Source organism: Triticum aestivum, chromosome 2D (genome assembly GCF_018294505.1).
Source record: "Triticum aestivum cultivar Chinese Spring chromosome 2D, IWGSC CS RefSeq v2.1, whole genome shotgun sequence".
In the NCBI taxonomy this organism is placed as follows: domain Eukaryota; kingdom Viridiplantae; phylum Streptophyta; class Magnoliopsida; order Poales; family Poaceae; genus Triticum; species Triticum aestivum.
Window position 1 is genome coordinate 187,579,988 of NC_057799.1, and position 11,199 is coordinate 187,591,186.

The window sequence follows — 11,199 nt, forward strand, 5'->3', positions numbered from 1 at the left end:
ATTGGCAGGGATATGAGGCTTGTGCCTTTGTTAACTGGCTGGATGAAGAATGGCATGGCAGGGCTCGGAGTGTTATCACCAAGCTCGCAGAAGATAACGTAAAGCTGAAGAAGAAACTGGCTGATCTGGAATGTACAATCAGTACGATGAAGCAAGAAAGAATCAATCACAGGCAACAGATGAAAGCAAGAGACAAGAAGGAACTAGCATGTGTAGTTGTGGTTGTCGCATTAGCCATGTTCTATGCGCTGTTTGCAATGATGATTAGGGGTTTTGTTTGACAGTATTGCTAAAGCACATCTAGATGTGCTCTAAGTAATGCACATCTAGGTCCTATATATGCCATTGATGTTACACGAAGATTCGTGCAGATATTTTTCTTTGTCTTTTTTCTTTTCCTTTCTAGTTTGATTATTACTGGCTTTATCAATAAGAATAGCTCAATGTATTGCTTGCCAATTGTCCTACTCCGTTCGTACCAGTACCGGTGCATAATCCCAAAACTCGTTCCTTGTTTTTGTCCTGAAAAAGGAAACCAGCCAAATAGCCAATAGGAGTCCTGCGCAACCCCGGGAATTTGGAGCGACTGGGTACAAATAATTACGGTTGATTATATCAGCGGTTAGATAATACGTCAACCCCCGCTTCAATCCCCGCTTCAATTGGCAGTTCCTCTTCCCTGAATACCCCGCTTAAGTGTCCACCATCTTCATCATCCCCGGCAGGTCGATCTACACATTGGCACACACTCTGCAGCCATGTCGAGCGATAACGAGGACAACAGTTCGGCCAGCAGTCTGGCGCCCGATGATAGGTCAACATCGGAATCATCCCGCTCGTCTTCTATGAGTCCGGCGTCAAGCCCAGACCTTGATTATATCCGGTTCATGGAAGGGACGCCGCCTCCGGAGTCGTCAGACGACAACCAGACGGACGAGGAGCCGTCGGAGGACGAAGAAGAGGACGACGATGATGAGGAGGAGGAATGGTCGAACGAGGAGGAGAACGACGACGACAGCAACGACGACGACGACGACGGCGGCGATGAAAAGCCAACGGTCAACGGCAAGAAGCATCCTCACCAAGACGATGTCGCGGGGCCATCCAACAAGAACAACAAGAAGAAGAAGGACTAAATTAAGCAGACTGTATATATCTCTGTTTATCGTGCCAATCTCATCGTAGACGGTTAGTAATATGTATTCGACAGAGATCTTCTACATTATCGCCAATAGGTCGGTTTGTTGAACTGTGTGCCCTGACGAGCACACAATTCACAAAAAAGGACTGTATGGGCTGTCTATAATGATCGCACACAATTCTGATTACCAACCTGTTTGCCAGGTATCACACACATCTTGTTACGCCGAATCGTTTGTGTTTACCTCACTCATCGCAAACGGTTCATCGGAGTGAACTGTATGTCGTATATCGCACACACCTTGATCTGGCTGCCCGTTTCTGTTGTTTTGTCTCATGGCAAACAGTTCGTACAGATCAACCGTATGCCCCTCATCGCACACGCAACTAAAATTTGAACCGTGTTTGATCTATCATTCATCACAAACGTTTTGCATCATTTCTGACGGTTTTCATACCGCATCGTTTGCGATTATTGCATCGCACACAGTTTCTCGAAGGGTCTTTGATCGTAGTGTCGCGTTAGTAGCATCCTGCAGTAGTGAGAGTCTCCCACAAGCTTGTGGGAGGCTTCTCCGATTACTTAATGCTTTGCCTGATCATCCTCTCAAGAAAAATGAAATACTTGATATCTTTTATAATGGACTAACCGATGCTTCTAGTGACCACCTGGATAGTTGTGTTGGTTGTGTTTTTACGGAAAGAACGGCTGAGCAAGCTGAATTGCTATTGAATAATATGTTGAGTAATGATAATGATTGGACACTTCCTGAACCAACTCCTAAGCCAACTCCGAAGAAAAAGGGTATTCTATTTCTCAGTCCTGAAGATATTCAAGAGGCAAAGAAATCTATGAAAGAAAAGGGTATTAAAGTTGAAGATGTCAAGAATTTACCACCTATTGAAGAAATACATGGTCTTGATAACCCGACACAGGTAGTAGAGGTAAATTCTCTCTATAAATTTGATAAGGGTGAAATCCCATCTACTAAGTTTGCTAGCCAATGCTTGGATGAGTTTGATAATTTTATTGTTAAACAAGAAAACTTCAATGCTTATGTTGGTAGACAATTGAAACATAATGATTATATGATTGAACACTTGAGTGATTATATGTCTAGAGTTAAAGGTGAACTTAAACTTATTAGTAAACATGCTTCTATGGTTACCACTCAGGTAGAACAAGTGCTTAAAGCTCAAAATGATTTGCTCAATGAATTAAATAATAAGAAAAATGATAATGTTGTTAGAGTTGTGACTAGAGGGGGTAAAATGACTCAGGAACCTTTGTATCCTGAGGGCCACCATAAGAAAGTTGAGCGAGATTCTCAGAGAACTTATGTTGATGCACCTAGTCCTTCTAAAAAGAAGAAAAAGAAAAAATGATAGGACTTTGCATGCTTCTAGTGAACATGCTGTTGACACACCTGAGAATCCCAATGATATTTCTATTTCTGATGCTGAAACACAATCTGGTAATGAACATGAACCTAATGATAATATTAATGATGATGTTCATGTTGATGCTCAACCTAGCAATGACAATGATGTAGTGATTGAACCTGCTGTTGATCTTGATAACCCACAATCAAAGAATCAACGTTATGATAAGAGAGACTTTGTTGCTAGGAAGCACGGTAAAGAAAGAGAACCATGGGTTCAGAAACCCATGCCTTTTCCTCCTAAACCATCCAAGAAAAAGGATGATGAGGATTTTGAGCGCTTTGCTGAAATGATTAGACCTATCTTTTGGCGTATGCGTTTGACTGATATGCTTAAAATGAATCCTTATGCTAAGTATATGAAAGATACTGTTATAAATAAAAGAAAGATACCAGAAGCTGAAATTTCCACCATGCTTGCTAATTATACTTTTAAGGGTGGAATACCAAAGAAACTTGGAGATCCAGGAGTACCAACTATACCATGCTCCATTAAAAGAAACTATGTTAAAACTGCTTTATGTGATCTTGGAGCCGGTGTTAGTGTTATGCCTCTCTCTTTATATCGTAGACTTGATTTGAATAAGTTGACACCTAATGAAATATCCTTGCAAATGGTCGATAAATCAACTGCTATACCTGTCGGTATTTGTGAGGATGTGACTGTTGTGGTTGCAAACGTTACTATTTAAACGGATTTTGTTATTCTTGATATTCCCGAGAATGATAGTATGTCGATTATCCTTGGTAGACCCTTTTGAATACTGCAGGGGCTGTTATTGATTGCAACAAAGGCATGTCACTTTTCATGTTAATGGTAATGAGCATACGGTACAATTTCCGAGGAAACAACCTCAAGTCCACAGTATCAATTCTATTGGAAGAATTCCAGCGATTACTATAGGAAGTTTTGAATTTCCTCTTCCTACTGTCAAGAAGAAATATGATATTCTTATTATTGGGGACGTGCATATCCCTGTTGAGATAACCTAGTGCTATTCGAAAATTCTCCGGTTTCATGCGATTCGGAATTAGTTTGTTAACAAGACTTGATCAACCTTGTTAGTGTATTCCTTTAGATGAGCATGAGACGGATAAAGTTAGAAAGCACAACTCTCTGTACCCTCCTTTTACTTTCTGTCGTTTAGATTAAATAAAGCAAAAATAGTATTTTCTGTCTGTTTTCAGAATTATCCTTGCAATAAAAAAATACCCCAAAAATAAAAGTTCTCCAAATGTCCTGAAATTGAAATATGATTTTTTGTAGAATATTTAAGAATATCTGGCACTGAGAATACACCAGGGGGACCCACCATTTGGCCACGAGGGTCCAGGGCACGCCCACCCCCCTGGGATGCGCCCCCTGCCTCATGGGCCCCACGTGCCCCCCCCCCCTCCACTTATTCCTGCACCCACTCACTTCGTCTTCCTCCAGAAAAAATCCTCCCATAGCTCAAACCCGTGTTCTAGCTCATCTTGCTGCCATTTTTGATCTCCTTGCTCAAAGCTTCATTCACAAAACTGCTTTGGGGGATTGTTCTTCGGTATGTGACTCCTCCAATGGTCCAATTAGTTCTTGTTCTAGTGCTTTATTTATTGCAATTTTTTGCTGCTTAGGTGACTCTGTTCTTGAGCTTGCATGTCAAATTTATATGGTCCCAAGTAGTTCTAATGCATGATATAGCCTCTAGGCACTTGTGGGCCGGGAGTAGTTGCTATCAATTTTGTTGAGTTTTGTTCACTTTTATTTTGGGTCACTAAAAATTTCAGAAATTTTCAGAGGAAGAAAATGTTGAAGAGATTGTTGAGAGGCTCCTCAAGCCGGAGTTCGAAGGGAAAGGAGAATGAAGAGAATGAAAAGCCCAAGTACAACCTTCCTCGCACCACGGAGGCCTCACGGACTTCCTCCACGACCAGCTCGAACAATATCTCCTACTCACTAATATTTTTATGAAAAAATTTCATTTCCATGCTAGGAGATCACCACCTGCGGTAGATTTTTATTTATATGATGAGTTTAAGGAGATGTCACTCTATGATTTTTGTGTGGCTTGCAAGTTGCCTTTTGAGGGCAGCGTCGAGGAACCACATCCTAGTGATGTGGCGGAATTTATTGATGAAATTGCTGTAGGGGAAAAGAGAAAAGTGTCAGATGCAAGAACTACTAGTATACATTTTCCTGTTCTACGTCACTATGCAATATTTGCTAGTAGATGTTTAATTGGTCGTAGGAACAGTGGGGGCCTCAGTGCTCCTGACCTCGCCATTTTGCGCCATGCTTTACTCCATGACAAAACTTTCAGTTTAGGCGCTATGGTTGCTAAACGGTTGAGTCTAAACCGTACAAAGGGCCCCATTTTTGGAGGTATCTTTGCTTCGCGTCTTGCTAAATATTTTGAGATACCTATTAGACACTATGAGAAAGAAGAAAAGGTGTTTCCCCCTATTTTCTTAGACTATAAAAGTATGGTAGCACATGATTTTATTTGCGATGATAAGGAGAAGAGACTCATTTATAACCTGGTATTTAGTGAAGATACTTGTCAGATTATTACCCTGCCTGCACCTTCTTTGTTTAGCATTCATTCACGCACACACATCATCATGCCCGATGACATTTATGCATATTGGGAGCGAACACGATCCCCAAAGCCTGAAGGAAATATGCCCTAGAGGCAATAATAAAGTATTATATATTTCCTTGTATCATGATAAATGTTTATTATTCATGCTAGAATTGTATTAGCCGGAAACATAATACATGTGTGAATACATAGACAAACAAAGTGTCACTAGTATGCCTCTACTTGACTAGCTCGTTAATCAAAGATGGTTATGTTTCCTAGCCATAGACATGAGTTGTTATTTGATTAACGGGATCACCTCATTAGGAGAATGACGTGATCGACATGACCCATTACGTTAGCTTAGCACCCGATCGTTTAGTATGTTGCTATTGCTTTCTTCATGACTTATACATGTTCCTAAGACTATGAGATTATGCAACTCCCGTTTACCGGAGGAACACTTTGTGTGCTACCAAACGTCACAACGTAACTGGGTGATTATAAAGGTGCTCTACAGGTGTCTCCAAAGGTACTTGTTGGGTTGGCGTATTTCGAGAATAGGATTTGTCACTCCGATTGTCGGAGAGGTATCTCTGGGCCCACTCGGTAATGCACATCACTATAAGCCTTGCAAGCATTGTGACTAATAAGTTAGTTGCGGGATGATGTATTACGGAACGAGTAAAGAGACTTACCGGTAACGAGATTGAACTAGGTATCGAGATACCGACGATCGAATCTCGGGCAAGTAACATACCGATGACAAAGGGAACAACGTATGTTGTTATGCGGTCTGACCGATAAAGATCTTCGTAGAATATGTGGGAGCCAATATGGGCATCCAGGTCCCGCTATTGGTTATTGACCGGAGAGGTGTCTCGGTCATGTCTACATTGTTCTCGAACCCAAAGGGTCCGCACGCTTAAAGTTACGATGACAGTTATATTATGAGTTTATGTGATTTGATGTACCGAAGGTTGTTCGGAGTCCCGGATGTGATCACGGACATGACGAGGAGTCTCGAAATGGTCGAGACGTAAAGATTGATATATTGGACGACTATATTCGGACACCGGAAGTGTTCCGGAGAAGTTTCGGATTAAACCGGAGTGCCGGAGGGTTACCGGAACCCCCCGGGGAAGTATTGGGCCTTAGTGGGCCTTGAGGGGAGAAAGAGGGCAGCAGCCATGAGGTGGTGCGCCCCCTCCCAGAGGAGTCCTAGTTGGACTAGGAGAGGGGGGCGCAGCCCCCTTTCCCTCTCCCTCTCCCTCTCTTTCCTTCCCCCCTTCTTTTCCTAGTAGGACTAGGAAAGGGGAGTCCTACTCCTACTAGGAGGAGGACTCCCCCCCCCTCTCCTTGGCGCGCCCCATAGGCAGCCGGCCTCCCCTTGCTCCTTTATATACGGGGGCAGGGGGACACCTAAGAACACACTTGATATACGATATTTTAGCCGTGTGCGGTGCCCCCCTCCACCAGATTACACCTCGATAATACCGTTGCGAAGCTTAGGCGAAGCCCTGCGTCGGTGGAACATCATCATCGTCACCACGCCGTCGTGCTGACGAAACTCTCCCTCAACACTCGGCTGGATCGGAGTTCGAGGGACGTCATCGAGCTGAACGTGTGTAGAACTTCGGAGGTGCCGTACGTTCGGTACTTGATCGGTCGGATCGTGAAGACGTTCGACTACATCAACCGCGTTGTGATAACGCTTCCGCTGTCGGTCTACGAGGGTACGTGGACAACACTCTCCCCTCTCGTTGCTATGCATCACCATGATCTTGCGTGTGCGTAGGAAATTTTTGAAATTACTACGTAACCCAACAGTGGCATCCGAGCCTGGTTTTATGCGTTGATGCTATGCACGAGTAGAACACAAGTGAGTTGTGGGCGATATAAGTCATACTGCTTACCAGCATGTCATACTTTGGTTCAGCGGTATTGTGAGATGAAGCGGCCCGGACCGACATTACGCGTACGCTTACGCGAGACTGGTTTCACCGTTCGGAGCACTCGTTGCTTAAAGGTGACTGGCGGGTGTCTGTCTCTCTCACTTTAGTTGAACCGAGTGTGGCTACGCCCGGTCCTTGCGAAGGTTAAAACAGCACCAACTTGACAAACTATCGTTGTGGTTTTGATGCGTAGGTAAGAACGGTTCTTGCTAAGCCCGTAGCAGCCACGTAAAACTTGCAACAACAAAGTAGAGGACGTCTAACTTGTTTTTGCAGGGCATGTTGTGATGTGATATGGTCAAGACATGATGTGATATAATGTGTTGTATGAGATGATCATGTTTTGTAACCGAGTTATCGGCAACTGGCAGGAGCCATATGGTTGTCGCTTTATTGTATGAGATGCAATCGCCATGTAATAGTTTTACTTTATCACTAAGCGGTAGCGATAGTCGTAAAAGTAATAAGTTGGCGAGACGACAACGATGCTACGATGGAGATCAAGGTGTCGCGCCGGTGACGATGGCGATCATGACGGTGCTTCGGAGATGGAGATCACAAGCACGGTGCTTCGGAGATGGAGATCACAAGATGATGATGGCCATATCATATCACTTATATTGATTGCATGTGATGTTAATCCTTTATGCATCTTATCTTGCTTTGATTGACGGTAGCATTATAAGATGATCTCTCACTAAAATTTCAAGATAAAAGTGTTCTCCCTGAGTATGCACCGTTGCAAAAGTTCTTCGTGCTGAGACACCACGTGTTAACCGGGTGTGATAGGCTCTACGTTCAAATACAACGGGTGCAAAACAGTTGCACACGCGGAATACTCGGGTTAAACTTGACGAGCCTAGCATATACAGATATGGCCTCGGAACACAGAGACCGAAAGGTCGAGCGTGAATCATATAGTAGATATGATCAACATAGTGATGTTCACCATTGAAACTACTCCATCTCACGTGTTAATCGGTCATGGTTTAGTTGCTTTGGATCACGTAATCACTTAGATGATTAGAGAGATGTCTATCTAAGTGGGAGTTCTTAAGTAATATGATTAATTGAACTTAAATTTATCATGAACTTAGTACCTGATAGTATCTTGCTTGTCTATGTTAATTGTAGATATATGACCCGTGCTGTTGTTCCGTTGAATTTTAATGCGTTCCTTGAGAAAGCTAAGTTGAAAGATGATGGTAGCAATTACACGGACTGGGTCCGTAACTTGAGGATTATCCTCATTGCTGCACAGAAGAATTACGTCCTGGAAGCACCGCTAGGTGCCAGGCCTCCTGCAAGAGCTACACCAGAAGTTATGAACGTCTGGCAAAGCAAAGCTGATGACTACTCAATAGTTCAGTGTGCCATGCTTTACGGCTTAGAACCGGGACTTCAACGACGTTTTGAACGTCATGGAGCATATGAGATGTTCCAGGAGTTGAAGTTAATATTTCAAGCAAATGCCCGGATTGAGAGATATGAAGTCTCCAATAAGTTCTATAGCTGCAAGATGGAAGAGAATAGTTCTGTCAGTGAGCATATACTCAGAATGTCTGGGTATAATAATCACTTGATTCAACTGGGAGTTCAACTTCCGGATGATTGCGTCATTGACAGAATTCTTCAATCACTGCCACCAAGCTACAAGAGCTTCGTGATGAACTATAACATGCAAGGGATGGATAAGACGATTCCCGAGCTCTTCGCAATGCTAAAGGCAGCGGAGGTAGAAATCAAAAAGGAGCATCAAGTGTTGATGGTCAGTAAAACCACTAGTTTCAAGAAAAAGGGCAAAGGGAAGAAAAAAGGGAACTTCAAGAAGAATAGAAAGCAAGTTGCTGTTCAGGAGAAGAAATCCAAGTCTGGACCTAAGCCTGAAACTGAGTGCTTCTACTGTAAGCAGACTGGCCACTGGAAGCGGAACTGCCCCAAGTTTTTGGCGGATAAGAAGGATGGCAAGGTTAACAAAGGTATATGTGATATACATGTTATTGATGTGTACCTTACTAATACTCGCAGTAGCACCTGGGTATTTGATACTGGTTCTGTTGCTAATATTTGCAACTCAAAACATGGGCTACGGATTAAGCGAAGTTTAGCTAAGGACGAGGTGACGATGCGCGTGGGAAATGGTTCCAAAGTCGATGTGATCGCCGTCGGCACGCTACCTCTACATCTACCTTCGGGATTAGTTTTAGACCTAAATAATTGTTATTTGGTGCCAGCGTTGAGCATGAACATTATATCTGGATCTTGTTTAATGCGAGACGGTTATTCATTTAAATCAGAGAATAATGGTTGTTCTATTTATATGAATAATATCTTTTATGGTCATGCACCCTTGAAGAGTGGTCTATTTTTAATGAATCTCGATAGTAGTGATACACATATTCATAATGTTGAAACCAAAAGATGCAGAGTTAATAATGACAGTGCAACTTATTTGTGGCACTGCCGTTTGGGTCATATCGGTGTAAAGCGCATGAAGAAACTCCATACTGATGGAATTTTGGAAACACTTGATTTTGAATCACTTGGTACTTGCGAACCGTGCCTTATGGGTAAGATGACAAAAAACACCGTTCTCCGGAACTATGGAGAGAGCAAAAGATTTGTTGGAAATCATACATACAGATGTATGTGGTCCGATGAATATTGAAGCTCGTGGCGGATATCGTTATTTTCTCACCTTCACAGATGATTTGAGCAGATATGGGTATATCTACTTAATGAAACATAAGTCTGAAACATTTGAAAAATTCAAAGAATTTCAGAGTGAAGTTGAAAATCATCGTAACAAGAAAATAAAATTCCTACGATCTGATCGTGGAGGAGAATATTTGAGTTACGAGTTTGGTCTACATTTGAAACAATGCGGAATAGTTTCGCAACTCACGCCACCCGGAACACCACAGCGTAATGGTGTGTCTGAACGTCGTAATCGCACTTTACTAGATATGGTGCGATCTATGATGTCTCTTACTGATTTACCGCTATCGTTTTGGGGTTATGCTTTAGAGACGGCTGCATTCACTCTAAATAGGACACCATCGAAATCCGTTGAGACGACGCCTTATGAACTATGGTTTGGCAAGAAACCAAAGTTGTCATATCTTAAAGTTTGGGGTTGCGATGCTTATGTGAAGAAACTTCAACCTGATAAGCTCGAACCTAAATCGGAGAAATGTGTCTTCATAGGATACCCAAAGGAGACCATTGGGTACACCTTCTATCACAGATCCGAAGGCAAGATATTTGTTGCTAGAAATGGATCCTTTCTAGAGAAGGAGTTTCTCTCGAAAGATGTGAGTGGGAGGAAAGTAGAACTTGATGAGGTAACCGTACCTGCTCCCTTATTGGAAAGTAGATCATCGCAGAGATCAGTTTCTGCGACACCTACACCAAGTAGTGAGGAAGTTAATGATAATGATCATGAAACTTCAGATCAAGTTATTACTGAACTTCGTAGGTCAACTAGATCAAGATCCGCACCAGAGTGGTACGGTAATCCTGTTCTGGAGGTCATGTTACTAGACCATGGCGAACCTACGAACTATGAAGAAGCGATGGTGAGCCCAGATTCCGCAAAATGGCTTGAAGCCATGAAATCCGAGATAGGGTCCATGTATGAGAACAAAGTATGGACTTTGGTTGACTTGCCCGATGGTCGGCAAGCCATTGAAAATAAATGGATCTTCAAGAAGAAGACTGACGCTGATGGTAATGTTACTATCTATAAAGCTCGACTTGTTGCGAAAGGTTTTCGACAAGTTCAAGGGATTGACTACGATGAGACCTTCTCACCCGTAGCGATGCTTAAGTCTGTCTGAATCATGTTAGCAATTGCCGCATTTTATGATTATGAAATTTGGCAAATGGATGTCAAAACTGCGTTCCTGAATGGATTTCTGGAAGAAGAGTTGTATATGATGCAACCGGAAGGTTTTGTCGACCCAAAGGGAGCTAACAAAGTGTGCAAGCTCCAGCGATCCATTTATGGACTGGTGCAAGCCTCTCGGAGTTGGAATAAACGCTTTGATAGTGTGATCAAAGCATTTGGTTTTATACAGACTTTTGGAGAAGCCTGTA